The sequence below is a fragment of the Erythrolamprus reginae genome, chromosome 8, assembly GCF_031021105.1.
Source record: "Erythrolamprus reginae isolate rEryReg1 chromosome 8, rEryReg1.hap1, whole genome shotgun sequence".
NCBI classification, from domain to species: Eukaryota; Metazoa; Chordata; class Lepidosauria; order Squamata; family Dipsadidae; genus Erythrolamprus; species Erythrolamprus reginae.
This window is the reverse complement of record NC_091957.1, coordinates 46,453,174-46,477,968: the sequence shown is the minus strand read 5'-3', so window position 1 is coordinate 46,477,968 and position 24,795 is coordinate 46,453,174. Positions and strand designations below refer to the sequence as shown.

At 42.2% G+C, this 24,795-nt stretch overlaps 1 protein-coding gene across 1 annotated transcript in view; it reads right to left on the bottom strand.

Annotated features, from left to right (window-relative positions):
• Nucleotides 1–24,795, bottom strand: part of TRMT12 (tRNA methyltransferase 12 homolog) — a 533,403-nt gene that overhangs the window by 333,803 nt on the left and 174,805 nt on the right. The gene's annotated exons all lie outside the window — the stretch shown is intronic.

Sequence of the window (24,795 nt, the reverse complement as noted above, 5' to 3'; positions counted from 1 at the left end):
CTTCCTTACCCATTTTCCAGTCTGATTTCAGCTTTTTTCCACCAATAAACAATTTATCTGTTGTTGTGATTCAGCCTGAGGCTGCTCAGGGACCAGCTGTGTCTCTGCTGGCTCCATGCCCGGAGGAGGAGGACAGCGAAGAGGAGGGGGCTGAACAGTCGGACAGGGGAGAGGAAAATCAGGAATGGGATGAAGGAGAACAGCATGAGAGCCCCGGGGGGGGGGCTCTCCCCAGCCAGTAGCTTGGAGTCATTAGGTGACGACGCACAAGCCGTCATTGACATGCGACAGAGACGGTCAGATCAAAGAAAGGAGCAATTAAAGAAGTATTATCAGCACTGAATTAGGAATAGCTGCGTTTGGATGTGGTCCTCCTTAGCAGGGTTTAAAAGGCAGGCAAGCCCTTGAAGCCATGTGGAGTGTTATCAGTTTGGAGTTGCGTTATCTTGTCTTGTTTCTCGGCGTCTCTGTTCCTGGCTTGTGGCCCAGCAGCTTTGGAAGACCCGTGGGAGGTGTAGGTCTGCTATCTACAGCCTCGGCTTGGCAGCAAGAATTCTGTATTGCTGCATGGACTTTCGCCTTCGTGGATATATCTGAAGATACAGCATTTTCCTGTTTGTAAGGACATTTTCTGTTACCTGTGTTTTTCTTGAATTTTATAAAACTGCCTTTGCCTTTTACCAGTGTGTCTGGATTCTCTTTTTGGGTTGGTATTGGCTTCTGGAGTGACCCAGACAGAACATCTGTACTTCAAGAGCACTGGAAAGTAACCTCAGAAGATTGCAATTGTGGAGATGCATATTATCCAACTGGTCCTTTAACAGGTAAACTGAGTTGGAAGGGATCTTGTCCAATCCCTCCACCCAAGCAGGAGACCCTACACTATTTCTGACAGGTGGCAGTCTAGTCTTTTCTTCAAAGCTTCCAGTGATGAGGCTTCCACAACTTATTTATTTTTATTTTATTATTTATTGGATTTGCACGACACCCCTCTCTGCAGACTCGGGGTGGCTGACAAAAATGATAAAAAACAACATGTAACAATCCAATTTAATAAGACAACTAAAAACCCTTATTATAAAAACCAAACATACCATACATAACTTGTAATGGCCTAGGGGAAGGAATATCCTAACTCCCCCATGCCTGGCGACAAAGGTGGGTCTTGAGTAATTTGCGAAAGACAAGGAGGGTGGGGGCTGTTCTAATCTCTGGGGGGAGTTGATTCCAGAGGGCCGGGGTCGCCACAGAGAAGGCTCTTCCCCTGGGGCCCGCCAAACGACATTGTTTGGTCGACGGGACCCAGAGAAGGCCAACTCTGTGGGACCTTATTGGCCCCTGGGATTCGTGCTTCCAAAGGCAACTTCTGTTGCATGGGTTGATTGCTCTCACTGGGTCAGAAAATTTCTCCTTATTTCCGCTCGTGTCTCATTATCTTGTGGGTTGGGCATACTCAGTAATGGGCAGTCAAAACTTTTACTGCCACTGTGCAGGTGTGGCTTATTTTGTGGGTGTGGCTTAATGGTCATGTGACTGGGTAGGAGTGGCTTGCCTGCCATGTGACCAGGTGGAAATGGCTTGAATGATCAACATCGTTCAAGTGAACTGTTAAGTCCTTGACATAGGAATCAAAATAAAAGCAAATAATGTGTGCAATTGGGGAAACCACAGGGTGGGTGGAGGCCCTGTTTCCTCCCAGGAGATTCCTAGAGAGGCCCCATGGAGGCTTCTCCCCGCCTTTTCCGGCCCAGTTTCCTCCCAGGAGATTTCCAGAGAGGCCTCACGGAGGTTTCTCCCTGTCTTTTCCGGCCCTGTTTCCTCCCAGGAGATTCCTAGAGAGGCCCCACGGAGGCTTCTCCCTGGCTTTTCCGGTTACAGTTTCGGAGGCTCGAGTTTGTAAGTGAAAAATGGTTCTTGAGAAGAGGCAAAAAAAATCTTGAACACCGGGTTCTTATCTAGAAAAGTCCATAAGTAGAGGCATGCTTAGGTAGAGGTACCACTGTACTAAGATAAGGATTCTGAACATAACAACATGCAAAGTCACCCATGCGTTGTGCTCCAGCCAGCTGAATGTTTAAAGGAAGAGAGAGATAGAATACTCTAAAAGGAAACATATTGCCCATTGGTTTAAGAAAGGAAATATTGGGGAAGGCTCTTGTGCAAGACATATTTAGCCTCTCGCAGCATATTATTGCTCGCCACTGGTGTGAACGCATCCCATCTGTGTATCTCTGGGAGGAAAAAGAGTTGGTTTTGTTCATCCTTTCTGCTCTAAAGGTGTTCCCATTGCTGTGGCAATTGGGGGAGTGGGAGGAGGAGGAGGGGGGAAGATGAGGAGAGGGGAGGAGAAGGAGGAGGAGGAGGAGGAGGAGGAGGAGGAGGAGGAGGAGGAGGAGGAGGAGGAGGAGGAGGAGGAAAAAACAGGCCCTCCAATACAGTACAGTACAATAGTAAGTAGATATAGTAGTAGAATAGTAGATGCTTGGAACAAACTTACCAGTACTGCAGATATGGTTGGTAAATCCACAGTAATTGAATTTAAACATGCCTGGGATAAACATATATCTATCCTAAGATAAAATACAAGAAATAGTATAAGGGCAGACTAGATGGAGGTCTTTTTCTGCTGTCAATCTTCTATGTTTCTATGTTTCTAGTAAGACCGGAAGAGACCTGCCATAAATGCAATTTCAATTAAACTTGAACCTTAATTTAACGTACAAATCAAATAAATAAATAAATAAATAGATAAACTCTTGTCCTAGGCGTGGAAGTTAGCTGGTGGATCTGAATGAATGAAATATTCTCATTGAATACTTGGAGTTATATTCTGTTGTTTAAGAGTTCCCTTTATTTTTTTAATATCTATCTCTCTCTCTCTCTCTCTCTCTCTCTCTCTCTCTCTCTGTGTGTGTGTGTGTGTGTGTGTGTGTGTGTGTGTGTGTGTGTGTACATCATACATACATACATACACACACACACACAGCATATGCTTTCAGCGGGTCAAACCTTTGACAATCACCTCTTAAAAAGCGATTTCCTATTCTGCTATTTATTAGGAAACACAGATGAGGAACAATATTACAGCAATTCAAGAGATATCTTCCGCCTGCTGCAAACAGCCCCTGTGAGTTCTTCCCTTCCCTCTCCAACCCCCAACCCAACTTTTAAACAGCCCCTTAAGAGTTATTTTGGAAGCCCTGCACGAATTACAAAGCCTCAGCATGCAGTAAACAGCCTTCCTGAAATTTTTTCTCCCCCCAAAATTGTTGCTTGATCCATGGGGCCTAATTACCCAGTTTATTGTACTCCATCTGTCTTTAAAGTTAATCCCTGGGAATCCAGCCTAACTACCTTCATTTAGAGGAATCCAACTTAATCTCATCATGACCCTGTTATGGATATTCATTTTACAGCCCAACCTCCAGTAAGGCTTACTCAGAAGTAACTTTCCAGTCTGGTGCCTGTTTACTTCAAGCAAATCCTCTTTTCAAAAATGGAATTTTGGAAGAATCCCAGCCTTGTTGACTGGAACTAAACCTTCATTCTAGGAAGGGTGACTAGAATCACAATCTCAGGTGATGTACTTATCCAGGTTAAAAATCGGTTGTAGTTCCAGGATCTTACGTCCAAGGGAAAGCAATATGCCTGTCCTTTGAGAATTGTTATCAACATTTATTTGTTGATTTGTGTTTTAATTTTCCGCCTTTCTCAAAGATAACAAGATGCTATCCTCCTGCTCCTTCCTCTTCCTCCTCCTCCTTCTTCCTCTTCCTCCTCCTCCTCCTCCTCCTTTTCTTCTTCTTCTTCTTCTCCTTCTTCAAAACATAGAAGATAGACGGCAGAAAAAGACCTCATGGTCCTTCTTTTTTCTTTCTTTCTCTCTCTCTCTCTCTCTCCCTCCTCCTCCTCCTTCTTCCTCTTCCTCCTCCTCCTCCTCCTCCTCCTCCTTTTCTTCTTCTTCTTCTTCTCCTTCTTCAAAACATAGAAGATAGATGGCAAAAAAAACCCTCATGGTCCTTCTTTTTTCTTTCTTTCTTTCTCTCTCTCTCTCTCTCTCTCTCTCTCTCCCTCTCCCTCCTCCTCCTCCTCCTTTAGCTGGAATTTTTAAAATTAAGGGAGACTAGGATGGTCCTATTTCGGCCTTGTTCTGGCCTCATCAGCTAGCCACACCCTTCCTTACTTAGCAGAGGTGCTATCAGATCAGATCCCTTCCAGCTGTGTACCAGGGAGGGGCTATATGTTGTTTTTTTAAAAAAAAAATTCCAGCTAAAAAAAACATTTGACACATACAGAATATAGTTGTCGGCTATAAATAAATTAACTGCCCTGAAGTGGCCCTGGGTTGGGCCTAGAGGCAAAAAGGAGCTGTGACGTTCCTTGAAATATACCAGGGTGATCCGACATAAAAAAACACATATATATATATATATATGTAGATTGTTCTGAGTTCGGGTTTTGCCCTGTGTAATGTTTTGCATGTCTATGCGACGTTTCGGTGAAATCACATTCACCATCATCAGGCTGGAGTTCCAAGATTGGAACTCCAGCCTGATGATGGTGAATGTGATTTCACCGAAACGTCGCATAGACATGCAAAACATTACACAGGGCAAAACCCGAACTCAGAACAATCTACATACATATACCCGTGAAAATTTACGAAAACAAATATATATATATATATATATATATATATATATATATATATATATATATATATATATTTTTCTTATGTCGGATCACCCTGGTATATTTTTAAGGAACGTCACAGCTCCTTTTTTTGCCTATAGGCCCAACCTAGGGCCACTGCAAGGCAGTAATATATTTATAGCCGACAAACTATATTTTGTATGTGTTAAATGTTTATAGCTGGAATTTTAAAATTAAGGGAGACCAGGATAGATCTATTTCGGCCTTATTAGGCCTCATCAGCTGGCCACACCCACTCTTTTACTGGGATTCGATCTGGGAAGCTTCTGCATTGTAATTACAATGCAGAAGCTTCCCAGATCGAATCCCAGTAAAAGAGTGGGTGTGGCCAGCTGATGAGGCCTAATAAGGCCGAAATAGATCTATCCTGGTCTCCCTTAATTTTAAAATTCCAGCTATAAACATTTAACATATATATATATATATATACACACACACATACATACATACATACATACATACATACATACATACATACATACTCTATGATTTTTTTTTTATTAAAAGTTTAAAATAGACCATAACAGATACAAACTAACAGCGAAAATTTTAAAAAGAAAATGCGAAACAAAGACAGAACTGCAGGAAGTAAAGATAAGAAGAAATGGAAAGAACCTTATGATAATCTTTGCAGCAATTATAAGTACGATTACAAAATTATCTCTCGCTCTACAATTACAGAAAAAAAGAGAAAAGCTCATTTTTTTTCTATTATCCATTTTCTTTGTAATCATCAAAACCACAAGTCATAAGTGCAATTTTACTGTTTCATGCAAAAAAGGAAAAAAAGAAAAATAATCTAGCTGCCCGTCCATTAATCCTGAAAGCCTCTGGTTTCCATCGTATATTAGTCTTTAAAATCTTCTGAATTGGTGTTATTATTTGTATGCAGTCTGAGAGAAGAAAATTATGAGCGTGCATATCCTTTTGCTATCGGATCTTCTCCTGATTTCTTCCTTTGAAAGAATTGCAGAGCATCACAATAGGATAATTTATGCTTAAGACCTTCCGCCCGTCTTTGGACCCGTTCAATTTGATCAACCATCTTTAGGGTTGGGAAATTCACCAAGTGACTGTAGCCAACTTTTGAAAACTTGTCTACGGAGAGGGGCGGCATACAAATCCAATAAAATCAAATCAAAAAATCAAATAATTTCTCATTTATTTATTAATTAGGCTTCTACGCCACCCTTCCCAAAGTGACTCAAGGTGGCGTACAAGATTGTAAATGCAGTCAATACATGTGAAGAAATTTTTTTTTTAAAAAAGAAGAATTGTACAAAATTAATAAAAATTCTAAAACCCAGTGATCATGTACGCAGTAGCAGTAGCAAAATGTTCGTCAGGTACAGAGTAACGGTAGAAACATTTTGAATTTTTGGGTATGTTTTTCCTATCACAGAAAATGAGGCTGAATGTGTAGGTCGGTGGGTGGGGGGGGGTGGATGGATGGATGGATGGATGGATGGATGGATAGACAGACAGACAGAATAGATAGATAGATAGATAGATAGATAGATAGATAGATAGATAGATAGATAGATAGATAGACAGACAGACAGACAGACAGACAGACAGACAGACAGACAGACAGACAGACAGACAGAAGATAGATAGATAGATAGATAGATAGATAGATAGATAGATAGATAGATAGATAGATGATAGATAGATAGGTAGGTAGGTAGACAGACAGACAGACAGACAGACAGACAGACAGACAGACAGAAGATAGATAGATAGATAGATAGATAGATAGATAGATAGATAGATAGATGATAGATAGATAGATAGATAGATAGATAGACAGACAGACAGACAGACAGACAGACAGACAGAATAGATAGATAGAAGATAGATAGATAGATAGATAGATAGATAGATAGATAGATAGATAGATAGATAGATAGATAGATAGATAGAGACAGACAGACAGACAGACAGACAGACAGAATAGATAGAAGATGATAGATAGATAGATAGATAGATAGATAGATAGATAGATAGATAGATAGATAGATAGATAGATAGATAGATAGATAGATAGAAGATAAACAGACAGACAGACAGAATAGATAGATAGAAGATAGATAGATAGACAGACAGACAGACAGAATAGATAGAAGATAATAGATAGATAGATAGATAGATAGATAGATAGATAGATAGATAGATAGATAGAAGATAAACAGACAGACAGACAGACAGAATAGATAGATAGAAGATAGATAGATAGACAGACAGACAGACAGAATAGATAGAAGATAATAGATAGATAGATAGACAGACAGACAGACAGAATAGATAGAAGATAATAGATAGATAGATAGATAGATAGATAGATAGATAGATAGATAGATAGATGATAGATAGATAGATAGATAGATAGATAGACAGACAGACAGAATAGATAGAAGATAATAGATAGATAGATAGATAGATAGATAGATAGATAGATAGATAGATAGATAGATAGATAGATAGATATAAATATATATGAGCAATCCATTTGCCATTCCACCAACCCCTCCCTTTATTCATCCCTGCAAAAGTGGCTTTTATTCTATTACGGTGAGGTTACAATCATTGCCGTTTCTTTTATTCCATTTTTTTTAAAGTAAAAGAATGAAAGAAATACATCTATCTATCTTGCACTCACTCGGGTAAATGCAACGCTATTCTAGGCATGGCACTAAAAGGCTCCGAGACCATCCTGCCGAGGGCCAGAATCACTTTTCGTAATTACGGCTTCCACTCTTCTTGTAAAGTAAACACATCATTAATACAAGCCAGATAAATCATCTCTCCTTCCAAAAGAAAATTGGAGAGGAAATAGTTTTCAACTCGTAAGCCTTTCCCAAAGTGCAGCCGGTTTGCAATCCCTAAAAGCTTTGTGTCATAAAAAAAATCACAAAATGGCCAGAAAGGACACATCCAGGAGACGATGAAAGTCAATCTCTTGGGTCTCCATCGGTAGTGATATTCACTTACCTTCGCTATCAGTTCAGATATGGGAGTGCGCCAGAGAATGACTTCCACCATCGGCACTACTGGTGTGCCCTATTTATTTTTTTATTTATTGGATTTGTATGCCGCCCCTCTCCGCAGACTCAGGGTGGCTAACAACAATGATAAAAACAGCATGTAACAATCCAATTAATAAAACAACTAAAAACCCTTATAATAAAACCAGACATATACCCAAACATACCATTCATAACTTGTAATGGCCTAGGGGGAAGGAATATCTTAACTCCCCCATGCCTGGCGGCATAAATGAGTCTTGAGTAGTTTACAAAAGACAGGGAGGGTGGGGGCCGTTCTAATCTCCTGGGAGAGTTGGTTCCAGAGGGCCAGGGCCGCCACAGAGAAGGCTCTTCCCCTGGGGTGCGCCAAATGACATTGTTTAGTTGACGGGACCCAGAGAAGGTCAACTCTGTGGGACCTTATCGATCGCTGGGATTCGGGCGGTAGCAGGCGGTTCTGGAGGTAATCTGGTCCCATGCCATGTAGGGCTTTAAAGGTCATGACCAACACTTTGAATTGTGACCAGAAACTGATTGGCAGCCAATGCAAGCCACGGAGTGTTGAAGAAACATGGGCGAATCTTGGAAGCACCACGACGGCTCTCGCGGCTACGTTCTGCACGATCTGAAGTTTCCGAACACTTTTCAAAGGTAGCCCCATGTAAAGAGCATTGCAATAATCGAACCTCGAGGTGATGAGGGCATGAGCGACTGTGAGCAATGACTCCCTGTCCAAATAGGGCTGCAACTGGTGCACCAGGCGAACCTGGGCAAACGCCCCCCTCGCCACAGCCGAAAGATGATGTTCCAATGTCAGCTGTGGATCGAGGAGGATGCCCAAGTTGCGAGCCCTCTCTGAGGGGGTCAGTAGTTCCCCCCTCAGGGTAATGGATGGACAGATGGAATTGTCCTTGGGAGGCAAAAGCCACAGCCACTCCATCTTGTCTGGGTTGAGTTTGAGTTTGTTGACACCCATCCAGGCCCCAACAGCCTCCAGGCACCGGCACATCACTTCCACTGCTTCATTGACTGGACATGGGGTGGAGATGTATAAGATTGTCTTGGGTGCGAGTGTGTCTGGTGGGCACACACATGCCTATCAGCATGAAATTTGGCTTCTGCACATGCACGGAAACAAAATCTCAGGATGCGCGAGAGAGTGAGATTTCGGTGACACACGAAAGCAAAAAATCGGCAAAAATTGCCAAAATCTCACTCGCGTGAGCTTCTTTCCACAAGACTGCCCTTGCTACGCAAGCACAGAAGCCAAATCATGTGCAGCGCACATGCTTGCGCATTGGGGACACACAGCTGCATGCACATCCCGCCGCCTGGGACAGGTCACTCACCTGAAGGCCTAACTAAGCAAGCGCTTTGAATCTTCTGCCGCATGAATCCCAGCGACCGGTTAGGTCCCACAGAGTTGGCCTTCTCCGGGTCCTGTCGGCTAGACAATGTCGTCTGGCGGGGCCCAGGGGAAGAGCCTTCTCTGTGGTGGCCCCGGAACTCTGGAATCAGCTCCCTCCGGAGATTCGCACTGCCCCTGCCCTCCTCGCCTTTCGCAACAGCCTCAAAACTCATTTATGTTGCCAGGCATGGGACAATTAGATCAAGCCCCCTTCCTCTGTTTACAAGATGTCATGTGTGGTTGTGAATGAATTGGTGGACTGTTTTTATTATATATGGGATTTCAGTAGTAACTTTTAATTTAATTTAATTTAGTAGTAACTTTGAATTTAATTTTATTAGATTTGTTATTGTGTTATTTTTGTACCCTGTGAGCCACCCCGAATCTTCAGAAAGAGTGGCATACAAATATAATCATCATCATCATCATCATCTTCATTATCATCATCATCATAATCTCCAGCCATGGTTTTGATCCCAAGTCACCCGCAGAAAATGAACAAAGGATTGAATACGAAGTTTTCAGGGGGCAGATCCCCCTTCGTTTTTGGGGAGGGGGAACCTGCCACCTGCTATCTCTTTCTTCCAGATCTTCACGTTTCAGGCACCCTTTTTGCAATCGGGGAGGGGGATCTGCCACCTGAAAACTTCGTATTCAATCCTTTGCTCCCTTTCCTGTGGGCGACTTGGGATCAAAAGATTTAATATGAAGTTTTCAAAAGTTGGCTACAGTCACTTGGTGAATTTCCCAACCCTAAAGATGGTTGATCAAATTGAACGGGTCCAAAGACGGGCTACGAAAATGGTGGAAGGTCTTAAGCATAAAACGTACCAGGAAAGACTTAATGGACTCAATCTGTATAGTCTGGAGGACAGAAGGAAAAGGGGGGACATGATCGAAACATTTAAATATGTTAAAGGGTTAAATAAGGTTCAGGAGGGAAGTGTTTTTAATAGGAAAGTGAACACAAGAACAAGGGGACACAATCTGAGGTTAGTTGGAGGAAAGATCAGAAGCAATATTATTTTACTGAAAGAGTAGTAGATGCTTGGAGAAAACTTCCAGCAGACATGGTTGGTAAATCCACAGTAAGTGAATTTAAATATCCCTGGGATATTTCCATCCTAAGATAAAATACAGGAAATAGTATAAGGGCAGACTAGATGGACTATGAGGTCTTTTTCTGCCGTCAATCTTCTATGTTTCTATGTTGTTATTTCGAGGACAGCCTGTAACTTCAAAAAAGAAACAAAAAAGGATGGAGAATGTGTGGAATTAAATCTCCCAAGAGATAGCAATAGCAATAGCATTTAAACTTATATACTGCTTCATAGTGCTTTTACATCCCTCTCTATGCAGTTTACAGAATCAATCTCTTTCCCCCAACAATCTGGATCCTCCTTTTACCCACCTCGAAGGGTGGAAGGCTGAGTTAACCTTGAGCCTGTGGTGAGATTTGAACTGCTGAACTACAGCTAGCAGTTAGCTGAAGTCGCCTGCAGTGCAGATTTCGAAGGCAAAGCAACTCACTTCTCTGCCTCTGAATGGCCAATGATTTTCCCCAGCAAAATGACCAGGGATGTACATCATTCCAAAATGAGCCCATTTAAAAAAATAGTTAAAGAATACGATCAAAAGTTATTATGAGTCTCCGAGTCTACTTCCAGAGTTGTTAACCTGATCCTACGTAGCTTCTGCTCTGGCAATCTCTCACTACTGACTAGAGCCTACAAAACCTATGCCAGACCCATTCTCGAATACAGCTCATCTGTCTGGAACCCACACCACATCTCAGACATCAACACTCTCAAAAACGTCCAAAGGTATTTCACCAGAAGAGCCCTTCACTCCTCCACTTGAAACAGAATACCTTACAAAAATAGACTAACTATCCTGGATCTTGAAAGCTTAGAACTGCGGTGCCTAAAACACGATTTAAGTATTGCCCACAAGATCATATGCTGCAATGTCCTTCCGGTCAACGACTACTTCAGCTTCAACAGCAACAACACAAGAGCACACAACAGATTCAAACTTAATATTAACCGCTCCAAACTTGACTGTAAAAACTATGACTTTAACAATCGAGTAGTCGAAGCGTGGAACTCATTGCCGGACTCAGTGGTGTCAGCCCCCAGCCCCCAACATTTCTCCCTAAGACTCTCCAAGATTGACCTCTCCAGGTTCCTAAGAGGCCAGTAAGGGGCGTACATAAGTGCACTGATGTGCCTATCGTCCCCTGTACAATTGTCTTTCCTTATCTCATGTATCATATATTTTCTCTCCTTTCCTTCTACTTCTCTTCTTTCTTACTTTCAATCTTTATATATATTACTTAATGTCTATTCTCTTTCATATGTATTGTATATTGGACAAAGAATAAAATAAAATAAATAAATTAAACCAATCATATTATGACACAGAAGATAAGTCTATGGGGAAAATGCCCAATGATTTTTCCCAGTGCCCAGCGAAAGTCCCTGCCTGTCTCCGTGCAAGCCTTGCACACATGAACTGCCCTCTTTTGCACACCCAGCAATCACGTCTAATCTCCTTAGCTCGACACTGACCTAGTGTTGATGCCAACTCGTCGTAATCGGTCCCTGCGGACTACTTCTCTGCTAGTGCTGACCGCGTGGAAAGCAGCTTTTCCACGCCATTACAACAGGGCTCTAATGATCTCAGCCAGTTTGGGGAAAGGGAGGGGGAATGGCCCATCATTATTTCAACAGCAGCCCCGAAGAGCTTCTGCTCTGCCAATCGCACGCTACTCACCAGAGCCTACAAAACTTTTGCCAGACCCATCCTTGAATACAGTTCATCTGTCTGGAACCCATACCACATCTCGGACAGCAACACCTTTGAAAATGTCCAAAGATATTTAACCAGAAGAGCCCTTCACTCCTCCACTCGAAACAGAATACCTTACGAAAGCATACTATCAATCCTAGGTCTATAAAGCTTAGAACTACGTCGCCTAAAACACGATCAAAGTATTGCCCACAAGATCATATGCTGCAACGTTCTACCTGTCAACGACTATTTCAGCTTCAATCGCAACAACACAAGAGCACGCAACAGATTCAAACTGAATATTAACCGCTCCAAACTTGACTGTAAAAAATATGACTTCAGCAACCGAGTTGTCGAAGCGTGGAACTCATTACATGACTCAGTAGTGTCAACCCCTAACCCCCAACATTTTTCCCTTAGACTCTCCACGATTGACCTCTCCAGGTTCCTTAGAGGTCAGTAAGGGGCATGAATAAGTGCACCAGTGTGCCTTCCGTCCCCTGTCCAATTGTCTCTCCTTATCTCATTCTTCCTTTCAAATATGTTCACCTATACTTTTATATCTTTTCTTCTATTCTTTTCTTTACTTATATTATTATATATCTGTATTATGTGTATTATGTATTGGACAAAATAAATAAATAAAATAAATAAATAAAATAAGAGGGTCCTGCTTAGTCTACCACTTTCTGATACTCGATGAGAGGCAGGAGGAGGGTTCTGGATTGGACCACACCCTGTATGCAGGGGTGGGCAGCAGGCAGGACCAGGTGGAATGCACTTCCACTGGCGGAAATGAAGATGCGTGCGCAGCTCCAGCTGATCGGCGGCTGTCACTTCCTGGATTACTGGTCTTGGCTCATCTCTCCTTTTTTTCCCCCTGCTGCTGCTGCTGTGTCTGCGCTCCTTGCTTTTTTCCTCTTTCCTCCTTCCTGGCCTTGGACGAGCTTCCCTCTCTCCTGCCTGGCTCCTCTCCAGCCTCACGCGGCCACCTCCCGCCTGAGGTGCAAGCAGAAGGCGTGGGTGGAAGCGGCATTGGTAGCATTTATTTATTAATTATGGGTTTTTTAGTTTTAAATATTAGATTTGTATTTTACATTGTGTTCTACTATTGCTGTGAGCTGCCCCGAGTCTACGGAGAGAGGCGACATACAAATTTATTTATTTTATTATTATTATTATTATTATTATTATTATTGTTGTTGTTGTTGTTGTTGTTATTATTATTATTGCTTCTGGCAGCACCCATTCACCTAGCTACTCAGCCTGAGGTGGGGGCCGACCCAGGAAGGAGAGCGTGGGAAACGCGAAGCAAATTGTCACCACCATGAGCAACACTGGTAAGGTTGTAAGTTGAGGACTTAACAGTTCGCTTGAACGATGATGATCGTTCAAGCCACTCCCACCTGGTCACATGGCCAGCAAGCCACTCCTACCTAATCACATGACCATTAAGCCGCACACCCCAAAATAAGCCACACCCACAGTGTGGCAGTAAAAATATTGGCTGCCCATTATTGCCTGTATCCCCCGTTCACAATGCTCGGATTACAATGGTTCATTTAGCATTGGGGGGGAAGGGGACCTATGACTGATTTTCACACTTATGATGACTGTTTAGACCAGTGGTTCTCAACCTGGGAGTTGGGACCCCTTTGGGGGTCGAATGACCATCTCACAGGGGTCACCTAAGGCCATGGGAAAAGGCAAATTCCCCAAGATGTTAGGAACTAAAGCTTCTATTCTGGCACCAGATGTGGACCACTCACAACACAAATACAGTGATACCTCGTCTTACGAAGTTAATTGATTGCATCAATTGATTGCATCAGCGGAATCCCGCCCGGCCGCTCTGTTTAGGGTGACCCGCTCCCTTCTTAACCAGGGGGGAGTTGGGGAGCCCTTGCAGAGTAGTGCCGAGGATTTTAACACGTTTTTCGCTGATAAAGTCGCTCGGATCCGGGCCGACCTCGACTCCAATTGTAAAACAGAGTCGACTGACAACGAGTCAGTCGAGGTGACTGGGGCACGTACTTGTCCACCTGTCTGGGAAGAGTTTGATCTGGTGACACCTGATGAAGTGGACAAGGCCATTGGAGCTGTGAGTTCCGCCACCTGTTTACTGGATCCGTGTCCCTCCTGGTTGGTTTCGGCCGGCAGGGAGGTGACACGGAGCTGGGCCCAGGAGATTACCAACGCTTCCTTGGGGAGGGGAGTTTTTCCATCACTCTATAAAGAAGCGCTCGTGCGCCCCCTCCTCAAGAAGCCCTCCCTGGACCCAGCTGTGCTTAACAACTATCGTCCAGTCTCCAACCTTCCCTTTATGGGGAAGGTTGTCGAGAAGGTGGTGGCACTCCAGCTCCAGCGGTCCTTGGAAGAAGCCGATTATCTAGGTCCCCAGCAGTCGGGTTTCAGGCCCGGTTACAGCATGGAAACCGCTTTGGTCGCATTGATGGATGATCTCTGGCGGGCACGGGACAGGGGCTTATCCTCTGTCCTGGTGCTCCTTGACCTCTCAGCGGCTTTCGATACCATCGACCATGGTATCCTTCTGCACCGGCTGGAGGGGTTGGGGGTGGGAGGCACTGTCCTTCAGTGGTTCTCCTCCTACCTCTCTGGCCGGTCGCAGTCGGTGTTAGTGGGGGGTCAGAGGTCGACTCCTAGGTTTCTCCCTTGTGGGGTGCCTCAGGAGTCGGTCCTCTCCCCCCTGCTATTCAACATCTACATGAAACCGCTGGGTGAGATCATCCAAGGACATGGGGTGAGGTATCATCAATATGCGGATGATACCCAGCTTTACATCTCCATCCCATGCCCAGTCAACGAAGCGGTGGAAGTGATGTGCCGGTGCCTGGAGGCTGTTGGGGCCTGGATGTGTGTCAACAGACTCAAGCTCAACCCGGATAAGACGGAGTGGCTGTGGGTTTTGCCTCCCAAGGACAATCCCATCTGTCCGTCCATCACCCTGGGGGGGGAATTATTGACCCCCTCAGAGAGGGTCCGCAACTTGGGCGTCCTCCTCGATCCACAGCTCACATTAGAAAAACATCTCTCAGCTGTGGCGAGGGGGGCGTTTGCCCAGGTTCGCCTGGTGCACCAGTTGCGGCCCTATCTGGACCGGGACTCATTGCTCACAGTCACTCATGCCCTCATCACCTCGAGGTTCGACTACTGTAATGCTCTCTACATGGGGCTACCTTTGAAAAGTGTTCGGAAACTTCAGATCGTGCAGAATGCAGCTGCGAGAGCAGTCATGGGCTTACCTAGGTATGCCCATGTTTCACCATCACTCCGCAGTCTGCATTGGCTGCCGATCAGTTTCCGGTCACAATTCAAAGTGTTGGTTATGACCTTTAAAGCCCTTCATGGCATTGGACCAGAATATCTCCGAGACCGCCTCCTGCCGCACGAATCCCAGCGACCGATTAGGTCCCACAGAGTGGGCCTTCTCCGGGTCCCGTCAACTAAACAATGTCGGTTGGTGGGCCCCAGGGGAAGAGCCTTCTCTGTGGTGGCACCGGCCCTCTGGAACCAACTCCCCCCAGAGATTAGAACTGCCCCTACTCTTCCTGCCTTCCGTAAACTCCTTAAAACCCACCTTTGCCGTCAGGCATGGGGGAACTGAAACATCTTCCCCTGGGCATGTTTAATTTATATATGGTATGCTTGTGTGTATGTCTGTTAGTATATGGGGTCTTTTTTAAATCTTTAATATTTTAAATTGTCAAATTATTTATTATTTGTTTCCATGTGTTGTGAGCCGCCCCAAGTCTTCGGAGAGGGGCGGCATACAAATCTAAGTAATAAATAAATAATAAATAAATAAATTGGTTCCGGGACGAGGTTTGTAAGGTGAAAAGTTTGTAAGATGAAACAATGTTTCCCAAAGCGATTAATGCGTGCAAAAGCCCAAAACTCACCCCTTTTGCAAGCCGAAGCGCCCATTTTTGCGCTGCTGGGATTCCCCTGAGGCTCCCCTCCATGGGAAACCCCACCTCCGGACTTCCGTTGCCAGCGAAGCGCCCGTTTTAGCGCTGCTGGGATTTCCCTGTAGCATTGCAAAAACACGGAAGTCCGGAGGTGGTGTTTCCCATGGAGGGGAGCCTCAGGGGAATCCCAGCAGCGCAAAAACGGACACTTCACTTGCGACAGAAATCCGGAGGCGGGGCATCCCAGTGGCGGCGGCTTGGGTTTGTAAGGTGAAAATAGTTTGGAAGAAGAGGCAAAAAAATCTTAAACCCCGGGTTTGTATCTCGAAAAGTTTGTATGATAGAATAGAATAGAATAGAATTTTTATTGGCCAAGTGTGATTGGACACACAAGGAATTTGTCTTGGTGCATATGATCTCAGCGTACATAAAATAAAATATACATTTGTCAAGAATCATGTGGTACAACACTTAATGATTGTCATAGGGGTCAAATAAGCAATGAAGAAGCAATATTAATAAAAATCTTAGGATATAAGCAACAAGTTACAGTCATACAGTCAACATGGGAGGAAATGGGTGAAAGGAATGATGAGAAAAACTAGTAGAATAGAAGTGCAGATTTAGTAGAAAGTCTGACAGTGTTGAAGGGTTTGTAAGACAAGGTATCACTATATAGGGTGATAATTAGGGCTACTAATGCTGGGTTGTTTTGTTTTTTAATTCAAATGACAAACAAGGATTCCATCTTCTCAGGAGAAGGGAAAGGGAATAGCACCCGCTCTTCCCCTTCTTTTTTCCCCTATTGCTGACTGTTTGCAGAGGTGAGCCACACAGGAAAATATACAGTATACCTTCATTTTGTTTTATGGCACCATTAAAGGATCCCACCTCCTGGGAAAAGGCTGTCAGCCATTCCGAAAGGAGAGCAACTACCCTGGAAAATGGGAAGCTTTCATTCCATTTGTGCAGCTTAAACAAAAGGTACCTTTTACCGACAACCAGCCAAGAGAAAATGCACGGTTTACAGACACTGTAAAATCTGGATTTGACTTGGTGCAGCCTTTGGGAGATTTTTCTCTTAGCCAAAGCGCTCTTCATATGGGACCTCCAAGATCCTCACTAATCTCCGAGGATTCCCAATTTAAAGGGGGCTTTATAGTAAAGGTTTAGCAACCTCAGCTAACGTCAACAAATACACTCTGCTTTCTTCCAACCAACATGCATCATTATTTTTAAAAAATGTGATGATTGGTGGGGGAAAGGTGCTAGAATGTACTGAAATGAGCAAACTAACAATGGAGCTATGAGAAAGAGAGCAAAGAGAGTATTATATAATTTGGGATAGACGGTATGAATCGCTCAAAAAGCAAAGCAAAAATAATGTATAAATTAAAACAAGAATGAACAATGCGAAGAAAGGAAACCCAAAAAGAAATGTGAGCGGTGTAACCTTAAGGTTAAATGGTTGTCACATAATGTATATAGTGTACATAAATGTGAATAAGAGGATGAAAGTATGGGATAATAGCAGTGAAGGGCTGTGTATCGCTGGCACTACCAGTCCGATCCCAGCATGCGCAGAAGTAAAAAAAGTCAAAGAGAGAGAGAGAGACAGAGAGAGAGAGAAAGAGAGAGAGAGAGAGATTCAACATAAAAATACAAGGCCAAGGTTGCAGGTTCAAGTGAGGGTGTGGCTAGCCGATGAGGCCAAAATAAGGCCAAAATAGATCTATCCTAGTCTCCCTTAATTTTCAAATTCAGCCAAAACATGTGATATATATGTGATATATGTATACACACACACACACACACACACACACTATATTCAAAGCAGCACGAAGCTAACAACTTCAGCCTGATGGTGGTGAATGTGATTTCATCAAAACATTGCATAGACACTCAAAATATTACACGGAGTAAAACCCAAACTCAGAACAATCTTCATACGTACATGTAGGTATGTATGTATTTATGTATGTATATGTAAATACTCAAACATTATTTCTTTATTTCCTGTTCGAGATTTTATATATATGTGAGTGGGGGTGGGGGTTGTAACATATTTTAGCTGATAATGAAAAGAAAGGGAGACTACTATAGATCTATTTCGGGCTTCGATATATATATATAAAATCTCGAACAGGAAATAAAGAAACAATAATTTTCCTAGTTATGGCTATTATATTCAGAGATTTCTTCTTTATTTCCTGTTCAATATATATATATAACAGGAAATAAAGAAGAAATCTCTGAATATAATAGCCATAACTAGGAAAATATTGAAATGAGAAGGAAATTACAATGGCATAAAGCTTTATTAATGGAATTATATTTTACATATATGTGATGGACATGTTTGCTTTGCATTTAGTGTTGTTTGTTTGTTTTATTGTTGTTGTTGTTTTGTTTAAATTGGAAAATTACAATTAAAAATAAAATAAATAAATAAATGAAACCACATACCTGAGAATGTTTAAGGCCAGAAGCAGCACCTTAACCAAAGTCGCCCTTCAGGAATGAAGAGAGGTTCTTCTCAAGGCAAGAAAGGAAAGTCCACAAAATGACCCATGAGACGCCATCTTGAAAACCAGAAGATCATTTCAGCCATTGTTCCTGTAAGCACAGGTGAGGGAAACGATGCTGGCTCAGGAATTCTGGGAGTTGAAGTCCACAGATCATACAGAGTGCATTGTTCCCCACCTGTGTGTTCTAGCAGGAATGGGGGGAAAATGGCCTCCTTCACAACCTGTGGACTTCGACTCCCAGAATCCCTAAACCAGCAAGGCTGGCTCAGGAATTCTGGGAGTCGAAGTCCACAAGTCATGAAGGGGGCCATTCCCCCTTCTATCAAAGCTTACTATCAAAGCTTCAGATCCACGTTATCCCCTACAGTCTGTAACCCTACTTAATCCTCAGGTGTAAGTACATTTGTTGTAATTTCTGATAAAGGGCACTAAATCCCGAGTAAGCACACATACTCTCTTAAGAGCTCTGCTTTGAGGGCTTTCCTGGGTAGATACACATCAAGAGGCTCCTTAAATGGTTAATCTCTCAATGTTCTCTAAAACTGAGGAAGAATCCATCAAGGATCCAGTGGGTTTTTATTTTTGATTTGATTTGATTTGATTTGATTTGATTTGATTGGATTGGATTGGATTTGATTTGATTTGATTTGATTTGATTTGAATGCCACCCCTCTCCGTAGACTAGGGGCGGCTAACAACAATAATCAAAGCAGAATATAACAAATCTAATCTTTCAAATAGTTAAAAAACCCTTATTAAAAAACCAAACTCTCCTGCTTCAGAAGAGAGCCTCTTGGTATTTCCTGCTCTCGGGAATCTTACCTGGGCAAACGTTGAATCTTCCTTGGTAGGAAAATAGCTCCCCTCTCATGCCCATTTCTAAGCAATGCTCACAACCGAGCCTCAAAGGAGTCCAATTGGTGGAGCAAGAACTTCCACAGGTGTGTTTTATTGAGACAAACACTCAAGAACTTTAAAATGGAACACACCTGTGGATACAGATAGTGTTCTGCCCCAGCTATGGACCACAAAGAATGCAACTCACACACAGTCTGTTAGTCAGTTCCTAAAGGAACTGTTATAGAAACATAGAAGACTGACGGCAGAAAAAGACCTCATGGTCCATCTAGTCTGCCCTTATACTATTTCCTGTATTTTATCTTAGGATGGATCTATGTTTATCCCAGGCATGTTTAAATTCAGTTACTGTGGATTTACCAACCACGTCTGCTGGAAGTTTGTTCCAAGGATTTACTACTCTTTCAGTGAAATAATATTTTCTCACTTTGCTTTTGATCTTTCCCCCAACTAATTTCAGATTGTGTCCCCTTGTTCTTGTGTTCACTTTCCTATTAAAAACACTTCCCTCATGAACCTTATTTAACCCTTTAACATATTTAAATGTTTCGATCATGTCCCCCCTTTTCCTTCTGTCCTCCAGACTATACAGATTGAGTTCATGAAGTCTTTCCTGATACGTTTTATGCTTAAGACCTTCCACCATTCTTGTAGCCCGTCTTTGGACCCGTTCAATTTTGTCAATATCTTTTTGTAGGTGAGGTCTCCAGAACTGAACACAGTATTCCAAATGTGGTCTCACCAGCGCTCTATATAGCAGGATCATAATCTCCCTCTTCCTGCTTGTTATACCTCTAGCTATGCAGCCAAGCATCCTACTTGCTTTTCCTACTGCCCGACCATACTGTTCACCCATTTTGAGACTGTCAGAAATCACTACCCCTAAATCCTTCTCTTCTGAAGTTTTTGCTAACACAGAATTGCCAATGCAATACTCAGATTGAGGATTCCTTTTCCCCAAGTGTATTATTTTACATTTGGAAACATTAAACTGCAGTTTCCATTGCTTTGACCATTTATCTAGTAAAGCTAAATCGTTTACCATATTACAGACCCCTCCAGGAATATCAACCCTATTGCACACTTTAGAGTTATAAGTTGAAGACTACCTGTAGAGACATTGAGTTTTATCTACTGTTCAGACTTTGATCTGATATTCTTCCTTTCTACTAAGAGCTCATTTTTTTTAGCCGAGGAGATTCCAAAAAAAAATGCAGATTCTTTAAATCTGTGTCATTGGATAAACAAAGCAATATCCAATCTTAATGTCTTTAACCTGAATCTAGATAGTCAGTTAACAATTCCCCCACTTTTTAAACTTAAATTTAAATTTGGAGTGGTGGAGGGTGGCTACGATATCTGTGTTTCGAATCGCCCGCAAGTCGTTATTGCAAACTGTGGTTTTCTGAAAAGCCGACTGCATCTTGTGCAAAGCAATTAAGCTCACTGCCTTTTCTTCATCTGTCGCTCAAGGCTATGTTGGCAGGAGATTTTGAAAAGTCGCACACATCTGGCGAACACCGAGTTAAGACGGACTTCTGAAGCCCTCGCGGAAATCCCACGCGGCATAATCCTCTCACTTCTATGGAAGATTACGGGCTGCCAACCAGCAGATTAGCAAATCTTATCCTGAAATCCTCTCAAGAATTAGGGTGAAGTTGTTATACCAGTTCACCTCTGCAAGAAGTTGGAAAGGTTATCGAGAAATGTCTTGCATGTTGTTGTCCCGCTACCGACCACAAGAGGGCGCCATCAACACGTCAATAAACTTAGTTCTGTCTTGATTCAGGTACAAGAAGAAATAACAGGTTGGAAGAACGCTCTAACCACTAGGCAGGTTGTCAGTCAATATTACCAATAAACCTTTTTTTAGTTTACTCTGAAAATAATTTTAAAAATCATTCCATAAACAAACACTTATGGTTAAGATTTCCCCAAAGTAAGATATCCCTGATTATAAGCCCAGTCGGACTTTTGAGTGCAGGGCAATAAGGCCAAGTGCTTATTTCAGGGTTCAACAAAATATAAAACAGGGTCTTATTTTTTTGGGCGGGGGACACTGTCTATCTATCTATCATCTATCCATCAATTATTTATCTAGCAAACTAGCTAGCATCTAGCTAGCTAGCTAACATCTATCTATCTATCTATCTATCATCTATCTATCTATCTATTTTTTGTAAATATTTTATTGATTTTTACCAATAACAATAAAACATATAACAATGTGCCCAGTGTTCGTTCGTTCGTTCGTTCGTTCGTTATATCTATCTATCTATCTATCTATCTATCTATCTATCTATCTATCTATCTATCACCTATCTATCCCTATTTTCCCCAAAATAAGTCATCCCCTGAAGCCCAATTGGGTTTTTGAGTGCATGGCAATAAGACCAAGCACTTATTTCAGGGTTCACAAAAAATACAAGACAGGGTCTTATTTGGGGAAAACACGGTAGTGCTTGACTTATGCCTGCAATTGGGCCCATAGTTTCAGGTATGACCCTTATGAAATGAATTTTGCTCCATTTTACCTGTCACCGTTGTTATGTGAATCATTGCAGCTGTTAAACTAGTACAGGTAATCCCCGACTATTCATCCAGTGATTGTTCAAAATTTACAATGAGTTTTTAAAACCTTACGAAAGGTTTTATGTTGTTGTTGTTGTTGTTGTTGTTGTTGTTATTATTATTATTATTATTATTATTATTTTCCGGCACTGCACATGCAAGGCCACGCAGCACAGGAGAAAGCAAACTGGCATCAAGGTACCGTGTTTCCCCGAAAGTAAGACAGTGTCTTACTTTCTTTTTATCCCCAAAAGCCCTACTATGTCTTACTTTCGGGGTATGTCTTATATTGTCCCGGGCACCGGGGCCGGCTCGTCTTCGGGCTTCAGCCCGGGCGAGGCCTCTTCGGGCGCCGGAGCCGGCGGCGACTTCCTGACGTGCTACTGGCTGGTGTTGTCTAAGCTCCGCAAGCGCTTCCTGCACAAGCCCAACGTGTCGGAGGCGTCGGAGCAGTTCGTGGCGCTGGCGAGGGAGCTGCGCGCCCAGGAGAGTCTCCCTTACGAAGCCTGGTGTCAGCTGGCGGTGGCGCGCTGCGCCTAGAGCTTGGGCCACCCGGCGGGCGAGGCGGCGGCCCTGGCCGAAGCGGCGCGGCTCTGGCTGCGGCACGAGCGGGAGCTCCGACTGCGGCAAGGCAGCTAGATGAGAGGGAGGCGGCAATACCCCCGTGTTTCCCCGAAAGTAAGACATATGTCTTACTTTCGGGGTACGGCTTATATTAGCCGACCCCCCTGAAACCCCCGATACGTCTTACAATCGGGGGTGTCTTACTATCGGGGAAACACGGTAAGTTAAAACCCAGCCCTGGTTGGAACCACCTGAAGAAAATGTCTGTGAACACTCTCAGCCCTCCAAATCACAGTTTTGTCTTAAAGGTGCTTTTTCAATAGACAACTGGGCTGTTTTTCCTTAAGGAAGACATTTCCCTGAGTCTGAGGAATAGGGCAGCATAGAAATCTAAATCTAAATCTAAATCTAAATCTAAATCCAAATCCAAATCCAAATCCAAATCCAAATCTAAATCTAATCTAAATCTAATCTAAATCTAAATCTAAATCTAAATCTAATCTAATCTAAATCTAATTCTAATCTAAATCTCAATCTCAATCTCAATCTAATCTAAATCTAAATCTCAATCTAATCTAAATCTAAATCTAAATCTAAATCTAAATCTAATCTAAATCTAATTCTAATCTAAATCTAAATCTCAATCTAATCTAAATCTAAATCTAAATCTAAATCTAAATCTAAATCTAAATCTAATCTAAATCTAATTCTAATCTAAATCTCAATCTCAATCTAATCTAAATCTAAATCTAAATCAATCTAAATCTAAATCTAAATCTCAATCTAAATCTAAATCTCAATCTCAATTTCAATCTAATCTAAATCTAATCTAAATCTAATCTCAATCTCAATCTCAATCTAATCTAATCTAAATCTAAATCTAAATCTAAATCTAATCCAAATCTAATCCAAATCTAAATCTAAATCCAAATCCAAATCCAAATCTAAAACTAAATCTAAATCTAAATCTAAATCTAAATCTAATCTAAATCTAATTCTAATCTAAATCTCAATCTCAATCTAATCTAAATCTAAATCTAAATCTAATCCAAATCTAATCCAAATCTAAATCTAAATCCAAATCCAAATCCAAATCTAAAACTAAATCTAAATCTAAATCTAATCTAAATCTAATTCTAATCTAAATCTCAATCTCAATCTAATCTAAATCTAAATCTAAATCAATCTAAATCTAAATCTAAATCTAAATCTAAATCTAAATCTAAATCTCAATCTCAATCTCAATTTCAATCTAATCTAAATCTAATCTAAATCTAATCTCAATCTCAATCTCAATCTAATCTAATCTAAATCTAAATCTAAATCTAAATCTAAATCTAATCCAAATCTAATCCAAATCTAAATCTAAATCCAAATCCAAATCCAAATCCAAATCTAAATCTAAATCGAAATCGAAATCGAAATCGAAATCGAAATCGAAATCGAAATCGAAATCGAAATTGAAATCATAATAAATAACAACAACAACCCCACTGATGGGTATGCCTTATTGTGGTGATGGGGCTTGTGTGCTTCAATGAAGCTGAGAGCTGTGCCGGCGGTAGTGTAAACTACAAGTAGGTCTAACCTTGCCGGAGTGGTCAAAGCAGAGGAGCCAGACTAAAAGTACCTAGAGACAAAATAAAAAGAAGTCCATACTGGCTCGGTCGTCACCCAGGATAAAAAGGACCGTGGTGGCTGCTGAGGAACCAGGGCAGCCATCGACAAATGAGCTACAGGAACAAAACAAACAAAACTTACAAATCAAAAAGTGGCAGAAATTCTCAATGTCAATCATCCAGCTCAGGATTATTCCAAAACTGGAGGGTTTTTGTAATCCCCAAAAGACAAAAGTAGACTTTCTCAGGGGTGGGTTTTTTTCCTCGAAAATATTTTGCTTTCTCATCTAAGACGCTTGTTCGGTTCTTCTTTCAATTTGCAAAAAAAAAAAGTTTCTCAGATAAGAAGTGAAATGTTTTCAAAGGGTAAAAAACCTAATAAAGTCTAGTTGCCTTTTTTGGGGTGGGTGGGGGGAGAGAAATAAAAAGACTTTTGGGTCAACATTTGCCATCGAGAATCCAGCCAGGCTAGAAAGACACTTAACAAAATCACTGCTCAGAAGGGGTGGAAAACCCAGAAGGAATTAGCATTGGAAATAAAAATGGCAAGGCTCTTCTTTCCAGGAGTTTGGGCTTGAAAGGAGGATCGGTCCAGAGAATAAACACAGCATCTTTCTGAAATGTACCCCTTTCTTGCACGTCTGCAGACTTGGCTTTGGCAATACCATACATTTAGCCCCGCCGGCTGGAGGGAGAGACACAAAAATATGCTCACAGAGGATTCGAAGGCATCTGACTCCACCCCAGTCTCACTCGTCCCACCACTCTGGGACAGACACACAAAAA